The sequence below is a fragment of the Wolffia australiana genome, chromosome 18, assembly GCF_029677425.1.
Source record: "Wolffia australiana isolate 7733 chromosome 18, ASM2967742v1".
Classification (NCBI taxonomy): Eukaryota; Viridiplantae; Streptophyta; class Magnoliopsida; order Alismatales; family Araceae; genus Wolffia; species Wolffia australiana.
Window position 1 is genome coordinate 4,268,361 of NC_135852.1, and position 8,563 is coordinate 4,276,923.

Consider the following 8,563-nt stretch of genomic DNA (forward strand, 5'->3'; position numbering starts at 1 on the left):
AAAAGGAAAAAGTGATTGTGATGGATATGACGATGAACAAAGGTATGAACAAAGATAGTGATTGGATGTGAAGTGGTGTGGTGGCAAGGATTGAGAGAACAGAGAAGAGAGAAAAATGAGAGTGCAAGAATGATGATAAACACTAATTATGTTAACTATGGCGTGGGGAAAGAAACATCGTAAGGTGAAGATACTTTCCTTAGATCCTTACGTTCTGCCAGGATCATGGTGATTTATGAGTACTGGTAAGCTCCCCCTCTTCTCCAATGCTTCTCCCCACCAACCTAGGACACCAAGAAAACTCTTGATGGATCTCAAAACTCACTATCTTTCAATCAGCCTACAAAACTACGAAGCAAATTCCAGATGAATTTTACCATGATCCATGACTCTATTTATAGATCAAAGGGTATGGATAGAAAAAGGATGGGAAGATGAAGCAACGCTGAAACTTTTAGCTCAATCGGAGTGGTAAATTAAAAGTTATGGCCATTTGAAGTTGAAGTAATCCTAGCATTTATTTTATTCTCTCTCCTCATCAATGTCATCGGTTCCGTGCATGTTAAGAAGTCAAAGCACTTGGTATTCTGTGGCTCTTATTTTGTGGTTTTTCATCTTTTGTGGTTTTTCGTATTCCATGCCATGTGTACATAACAGAAGGACAAAAAAGAAAGAAGAAAACCTCTTTCTAGACGTTGACGTGGCACTAGAATTATATAAGGCACTAGAAATGCATGTTATCGCCAACTCTCTACCTTTTGAGTGTTCAGTTTCAAAGTGCCCACCCGCAGCATGCCTCGGCGAGTCACATGGTAATAGATATCGTACATATGCAATGGTTGTCTCTCTAACGCCCACACGGAGCATGGACCCTTTGTGGAATGGGTCCATTAATGCCGCGTTGGTGATTGCATTATTTGCCCACTAGAGCTCTGCTTACCGCGCTAGCTTGTGTCGCATTGCCTTGCATGCTTGCGTCATGTTACAACAATCTTCTTCATGCAACCGCCATACGCAGGTGAAGAAAGTTCCCTCTTCAATTTTCTATACCACCTCCTCCATGTGGCACATGAGACCATATATGAGAAATAATACAACACATATGACCGACGTCACCATCCGGCAAACATGATAGGTTGATATAGTAAACCGCCCAAGGATGTGATAGAATTCATTCACCAACTCCCACTTGTCCTTCGACATCTTCATCGACTTTCCTTTTTTGCCAAAATTCTTCAACACTTCATCAATCACATCATGTTTCTTCACGCCAGCGAATAACGTAGCATAAGTGCTGTTTCATCAAGTCAGACAGTCCAACACGACCATGTTGGAATCTTCAACTTTGGGGTCATTTTTACATGCCTTCGCATACTCCTCTCTCCATTGAGCAGAGTTCCAAATACTGTGCACTAGTGTTCGCACCTTCGCAATTGCGCCGCCTAATATAACAAACGGCGTGCTCCATTATTGTCTTCAGACACTGAAATATATCTCCATGCACATTGTCCTCATCATTGTCATATTGTTCTTTTGTCCTGCTCACATCGCCTTCATCAGGCATTTTTACTTGGGACGAAGGAATGCCGAAGCTTTTAATTACCGCTTGGATAATGTTCAATATGTGTGCAACACATGGGACGTGCCATCAGGTGCTAAACATTGTGTTGATGCTCTTTATCTTCTTTGCAATCAATGACAACATCCTCTTATTCGTAGAGGCGTTATCACTAGTTATAGTGTAAACTTGCATAAACACAGGTCATGTATAAAATCACATGGTTAATTACAAAGATAAGTTTGATGTTGAATGATGACCTTTGGTCACATGCAGAATTCTTTCAGGACCTGGAGAACAATGGACACCATGGGGTCCCCCATCATGCTTGTTGATGACTTCTTGGATGGCAAATACTCGTTCTCGGTACACCCATTTCTCGTCCACCCACTGAACTGTGATGCCTAGAAGACCAGTAGCGTTCCCCACGATCCACACATCTGTAGTGAGGGATACTCGGTCCACATTCTCCTATAGCTTCTTCACCTCTTCCTTCATGCGGCCATATATTTGGATCGTCCACTACTTCATGACCTTTGCACTTGGGGGGTCAAGGTCCAACTATGGCGCGTAGCGCCACATCTCCTTGAATGTGACATTCTGAACAATACTCCACAGGGAATCCGTAAGCATATGAAACATGCAATGACATTCTTTGTCTCATCAAGGGTATGCCCTCTTATAGGTCCTCGTCTGCTTGGCTCTCCCTGTCGTTGGTCATGCTGATCCTTGTTGACCACCACCAGGCTCTCTAGCTCTGCATGACGAGCAGGATGACGAGCTTGGAAATGTCTCTAAAATATGTTGGTGCTCTTGTCAACTTGCCGTTTGATTGCTTGTGTCTTACTGTGCAGGTTCTTCTCGGGGCATAATAACCATGCATAGTACCCATCACCAATGTGTTAGAAGTAGCTAATGATAACTGATTGATTCGAACGAGGGTGACTCTGTATGGTACGAGATGTTCCCGCGTTGGTATCTTCACGACAGTTGGCTCCTGCCTCAGAGCAGTCTTGGGGAGGGGTACTAACTTTAGGTGGGTTCATGGTTCTGAGAAGCATAATTCGGTTATCAATGATAGGTTCTTCTTGATTACATTAACGCATATTGATTCATGATGCTTAAACTCTAAAGAAGGTATAGCAATTTGCAACTTAGTACACACATAATATGAAAAATAAAGAAGATAAGACAATAAGGAATAGGAAGACAATAAGAGATACTATTAAAAAGAGATGATAGGAATAAAGGTAAAAAAAATTAAGAGTGGAGAAGTGGGCAAAAGAGTCGAAGAGGGGGAAAAAAGAAATAGGGGGGAAGAGAAAACAAGACAATAAGAGGAGAGAGAAACAAAAAAACATACGAAAATTTTAAATGAGCAGTGAAGAAGAAAATTCAAGAAAAGATGAGAAGAAGGAATAGGAAGAAGGGAAGAGAAGAGTAAAAAAATAGGAGTGGAGAAGAGAGCAGAAGAGTCAAAGAGGGGAAGAAAAAGAAATAGGGGAGAAGAGAATACGAACCCGGGAGAGGAGAGGAGAAGAAAATAAAAGCATAAGGAGAGGAGAGCAGGGGAATAGAAAAGAGGAGGATAAGAATATAGAATGAGAAAAAAAAACAGTAGACGAAAATTTTGAATCAAGGATGAAGAAGAAAATTTAAGAAAATATGAGAAGAAGGAATAGGAAGAAGGGAAGAGAAGAGTAAAAAAAGGGGATTCAAGAAGAGGGCACAAGAGTCAAAGAGGAAAACAAAAAGAAAATTGAGAGAAGAGGAGAGGGGAAGAGGATAGATCACGAGGATAAGAGAGAAGGAGAAGAAAAGAAAAGGAGGAAAAAAGGCAGCATAGGCAAATTTGAATGAGAAATGAATAAGAAAAATTAAGAAGAGGTGAGAGGAAGAAAGAGGAAGAACGGAACGGAAGAAGAAAAAAGCAAGAGGAGTGGAGAAGAGGGAAGAGGAGGAGGAAAAGAAATATGAGAGAAAATAAGAAGAACCAGGAAGAGGAGAGGAGAGGAAAGTAGAAGCATCAGGAGAGGAGATCAGGGAAAAAGAAGAGAGAAGAAGTTAGAAAGAGAGAAAAAAAGCAGCAGAGGAAAATTTTGAATGAACAGTGAAGACTAAAATTCAAGAAAAGATGAGAAGAAGGAATAGGAAGAAGGGAAGAGATGAGTAAAAAAAAATGATGAGTGGAGAAGAGGGAAGAAGAGTAGAAGAGGAGAAGAAATTTTTTTTGAGACAACACGAGGAGATAGGAAGACGAGAATAGAGAAGGGAAAAAATAAAAGAGGATGAGACGAAAAGAAATGCGAAAAGAGAAGAAGAAAAAGAAAGAGATGAAAAAAATAGCAGAAGAAAAAGTAAGAAGAGAATATAAGAAGCAAAATTAAGAAGACAAGAATTAAAATTAAGAAGGGAAGATAAGAAGAAAAATCAAGAAGACAAGAGAAGATGAAAAATTAAGAAAGGAAGAGAAGAAGAAACAGGAAGAAGGGAAGAGAAGAAGATGAGTTATTGATATTTAACAATTCCCAAATGCATTGAACAACATTGAATAAATAATCAACACAAAAGTATTTATCAAATGGATTAGAAGGTTCAAACTAAAAAAAATTAAAAATTAAAAGACTATAACGCAAAAGCTAAATGCATTGGGGAATATAAATAAATTATCTTTACAGATACTTTAAATTGAAATGAAATTATTGAAATACATGCAATCAGGATGGAAATTTCAACATTTTAATGAAATAAATCCACGTGATTACAAAAAAATAATAAGAAGGAGAAGAAGATGAGATTAGCGGAACAAGAAGAAGATGAGAATTGGCGGAAGAAGATGAGAATTGGCGGAAGAAGATGATGATGAGAATTAGCTGAAGAAGAAGAAGAATTGAATTCCAGGGAGAATAAGGGGAAGAAAGGGAAGAGTGTGAAGAAAGGGAAGAGCAAGGGGAATGATGCAGGACGGCATCAGTGACGTCGTCCAGTCGTCACCAAGTATGATGGCTTAGTGGCGATAAAGGATGTAGTATCGGATTATGGCAGTGTCGTCGTCCGACGATTAGCCTAATGGCTATGTAACTATGATGTGAGATGAAGGTCCTACGTTTCGTACGTGCAGGCTCCGACTCGAGGGAGGCACCGAGCTCCTAGCTTGACGGGTCGCCGAGTGACGGCGACGGTGACCTCTCGAACCTCGTCGGAGCGACGAAGGCATCTACGGCCGAACAGACTCAATCCGTTGGGCTCGCACGTAACGGACGTACTCGTCTGTACCAGTAAGACTCTCAAATACGTAGTTTTCTCTCGTTTAACCTCACTCACCTGCCTAGCCCGAGCGCGGTGGAGTCGGAACGAAAATACACTGCAAAGGGTAAATAAATGAACGACGGAGAGTACGGCGTACCTCAATGATGGGGCTCGTAGTGCGGTGATTCGTGCAGTGTCGGAGCGGGTTGGATGATGGGCGTCGGAGAGGTCACGGTGGCTCGACGGGCAGTGGATGGCACCGGAGCATTTCATAAAGATCGGACTTAGAGGACTCGATCGTAAGGGACGTTGCGAGCGGCCCGACGGTGTTGCGCTCAGGGGTGTGGCGAAAATGTCGTGGAGCGGCGACCGCAAGCGATGGCGGGCATCTCAGACGTCCCTAGCGTACGCAACAGCGTCGCGAGAGCGGGCGGAGTGGCTGCGCGGGCAGCGGCGGCTGCGGGCGGCTGGCACGCGGGCGAAGCACGCGGCGTGGCACGGATGAACGCCAGAGGCGCGGGCGACGCAGTCGCGCGCCGCGTCAGCGCGGCGTCGCGGTGGCTGGAGTGCGGCGAGGCACGCAGCGTGACGCGGGCGCCGCGGACGAGGCGCACGCGCCGCGGCGCGGCATGGCACGGCACGCGGGCGCAGCGCGGCGGAGCGACACCGCAGTCGGCGGAGGCAGACACGCAGTGCGGCGCGGGCTGCGCAGGCGGGGCGGGGCGACGACCGCTGTCAGTGGCAGTGCTGCACGCGGGCGTACGGCGGTGGCAGACCTGTGGCGGCGGCGGCGAGCGCGCGCGCATGATTCAGCGCGGGCGTGCGGCGGCGGCGACGGACCCTGGGCTCCTCTCCTCCTTCTCTTCTTCTCCCTTCTCCTTCTTCTCCTCTTCTTCCTTCTCTTTCTGTTCTTCTCAAACGACGAAGGAGACCAGCCTTCTGTTCAATAAAATGCCTCAGTGAAAAAACTGGTCTAAGGAATTAGGGCGCCACCCTTTCCCTTATAAGGGGGGGAAGGATGGGCCCCTAATGGGCCAAACGGGGTCCCTTTGGGGAGCCCTTATAAATAGGTTCCCCCATTACAAAACAAAAGCAAAAAACACATAACAAAGGGAAATTAAGGGGGAAGAAAAGAGAGAGAAAGGGGAATGGTCAAGGGGAGAGGGTCATAGGATGGTCCCTCCCCCTTGACGACAAAACATGGATGAACAAAACATCACGGATGCGACAAAACATGATGAAAACGATACGAACGAGAACGGGAAAAGAGACAAAACACAATAGAGAAAGATAGACGAAAGCGGGAAAGATAACCGGAGCAAGATCACCTGATCTTCAACGTCGCGGGCGCGTGGCGCGGAAGGCTATCCTCGATGGCGTGCACCATCAGGGAATATGGGGATTGGGAATGGGGAAGAATGGGAAGAACAACCAACAACCGTCTGCCATCTGCTAATGCTGCCATTGCTGCCATCTGCCGATGTCGTCGTCCGCCATCCGCCGACCGCCACACTGTCCGCCGTCCGCAAAGGTGCAAAAAATTTCAAATAAATAATTAGGTAAGTATGTTATAGATGTTGTATATTGCAATTCGATATCCAATATCGATAACCGATGTCGTCATCCTACCCCTGAGACAGAGGCGGATGACGGCATAGAGACGGATATCGATATCAGATATTGTTACTATAGCAACCGATATCCAATATCGATATCCGATATCCGGATACAAAAAAATGGATTCCAGAAATTCTCTTTTTGGTATCCGATACAGCATCTGTCCAGATACCGTCATTCAACACCGGTATCGAGACCGGCGATCACTAGCTCGTGGTGTCACTTTAACATGACTTATATCTCATGAGTTATAAACCCTATGAAAATTTCATGAAATTAAATGTTCTTGACATACATACTTTATCATTCTGCATATTGAAAATTTTTAATTATCTAAAATGATAAATGTTATGTTAAATTAAAATATGCGGGACTTCTGATTTCACTTCTGATAAAGTAATGTGAAGTATGACTTATAAATGTTTTGAAGGATATGAAGGAATTTTAATAGAATCCATGATTTTGTAGAATATTTAGATTTATTGATATTATAATCAATTATGTACAGTACCAAGAAAATTTATTTTGTTTATTTAGATTAAGCTTTAGGTGATCTCGAGCTAAAAGGTGTCAATAAATATTTTTTTTACCGCAAAAAATATTAGTTCAGTCTTGGATAAGTCGAACCTTGGCTATTTGTTAATTTCTCCTGTGAATTTGATATCATGAACAACAACTAATGGAAAATAATTTGTACAATAAACTTTACGATGTTTATAAATTTCAATTTTAAAATAATAAGGTCACATAGATGAAATTCATTTTAAATTGATAGATATTGTACTTTATAGTGATTCAGCTAATTCATATGACCTATGTTTGTCACGAAAATAAATTAAATCAGTAGAACCAATACTGATATATAAATTTAATTAGATTAAATAAAATTGACAATAATTTTTATTTATTTATTGTGATATCCAAAATAATAGATGATTGTTGTGAACTTCTTGAGCTGAGTTTCTTTTATTTTTATTCACTTACATTATTAAGGCTATTGTTAGTGACTGGAATTTACATATCCTATTAATTGTTATGGAGGAACATGGAAAGGGTGCTATGAATATACATCCAACTGGATTGAAGAGGGAAAATCAAATTATTTCAATTAAGAAATTTTTTTAAAGGTTTATATTTAACTAGAATCAAGGATAAGATAGAGGTTTCATACTCAATTGAAAGAGAGGAACCCATTCGTAGCTTACTTGACAAAAGGTTAAATGGTGAAAGAGAGGAATCCATTCACGCCTTTAAAATATGAGGTCACTGATGAAAGAGTTTTCATGATAAAAGGCTTTAGGCAAGGTTTTATTGATTTTTTGAATTTTTTTACAGATTTTTTGAAAGAGAAGACCTTTGTTGGAAACTCTTGATTCGTAATTTTGAGATTATAGATAGTTCTCAGGCCAAGATACTGAATACCTGAGCATGAATCTTATGAGATTCAAGTTCTACCCCATTATCTCATAAGTGTATAGAATATTCACATTTAGTCTATTCATTCTAATCAGTCAGTAATATATTTTCAATTCCTATTTCACCCCCTTTAAAGTATAATTTGCATCAAAAAGTCTAGCACAAATAACAATAAAATTATTTTAAAAATGTGTACATTGTTATTTTACTTAATCATTTCTAGATTCTTAGGATCCGTAATGTTGTTTATTGGCGTAGGAGAAATGGGTAAGTTATTTTGTAGTACCATGGTCCAGTTGGGTTCAATAAACCTAATTCAAAATTCATACTTCTATTGATATTTTGCTAACCCTCGTAAGCCTTAATCATTACTGCACTGGCTCTCGAGTCAAATGAAGGGGAACCAAAAAGAATAAGAAAGAATAAAACTTATTTGTTGAGTTATTCTGGCTTGTTTTGGTGCTGGTAAATTTAATAATACCCATGTATCAACTTGTTAAGAGTTCTGGCCATCCTTTAATATGGAAAAGTAATAAGTTTGAATTATTAAGGGAAAAGATGAAAGCAATGAAGCTGTAGATTGAGATTTCTGTGAAGTTGTAAAGTTGGACAAAAGTTATCATTGGCCATAAATGACTATCTCTTAGGTACTGAAGCACCACAGGAGGAAGACAATACACATCATTAAACCGTTTTAATTTTACCCGTTGCAGAATTTTGAAG

General features: G+C 41.2%; 1 long non-coding RNA gene across 1 annotated transcript; it reads right to left on the reverse strand.

The window, feature by feature from the left end:
- On the reverse strand, positions 1-5,321 carry LOC144715013 (uncharacterized). The gene is made up of 2 exons (XR_013584507.1): positions 4,965-5,321; positions 1-284 (listed from the first exon to the last, which is right to left on the reverse strand). It is a non-coding gene; the product is annotated as an uncharacterized LOC144715013 (long non-coding RNA).
- Positions 5,322-8,563: the final 3,242 nt, after the last annotated feature.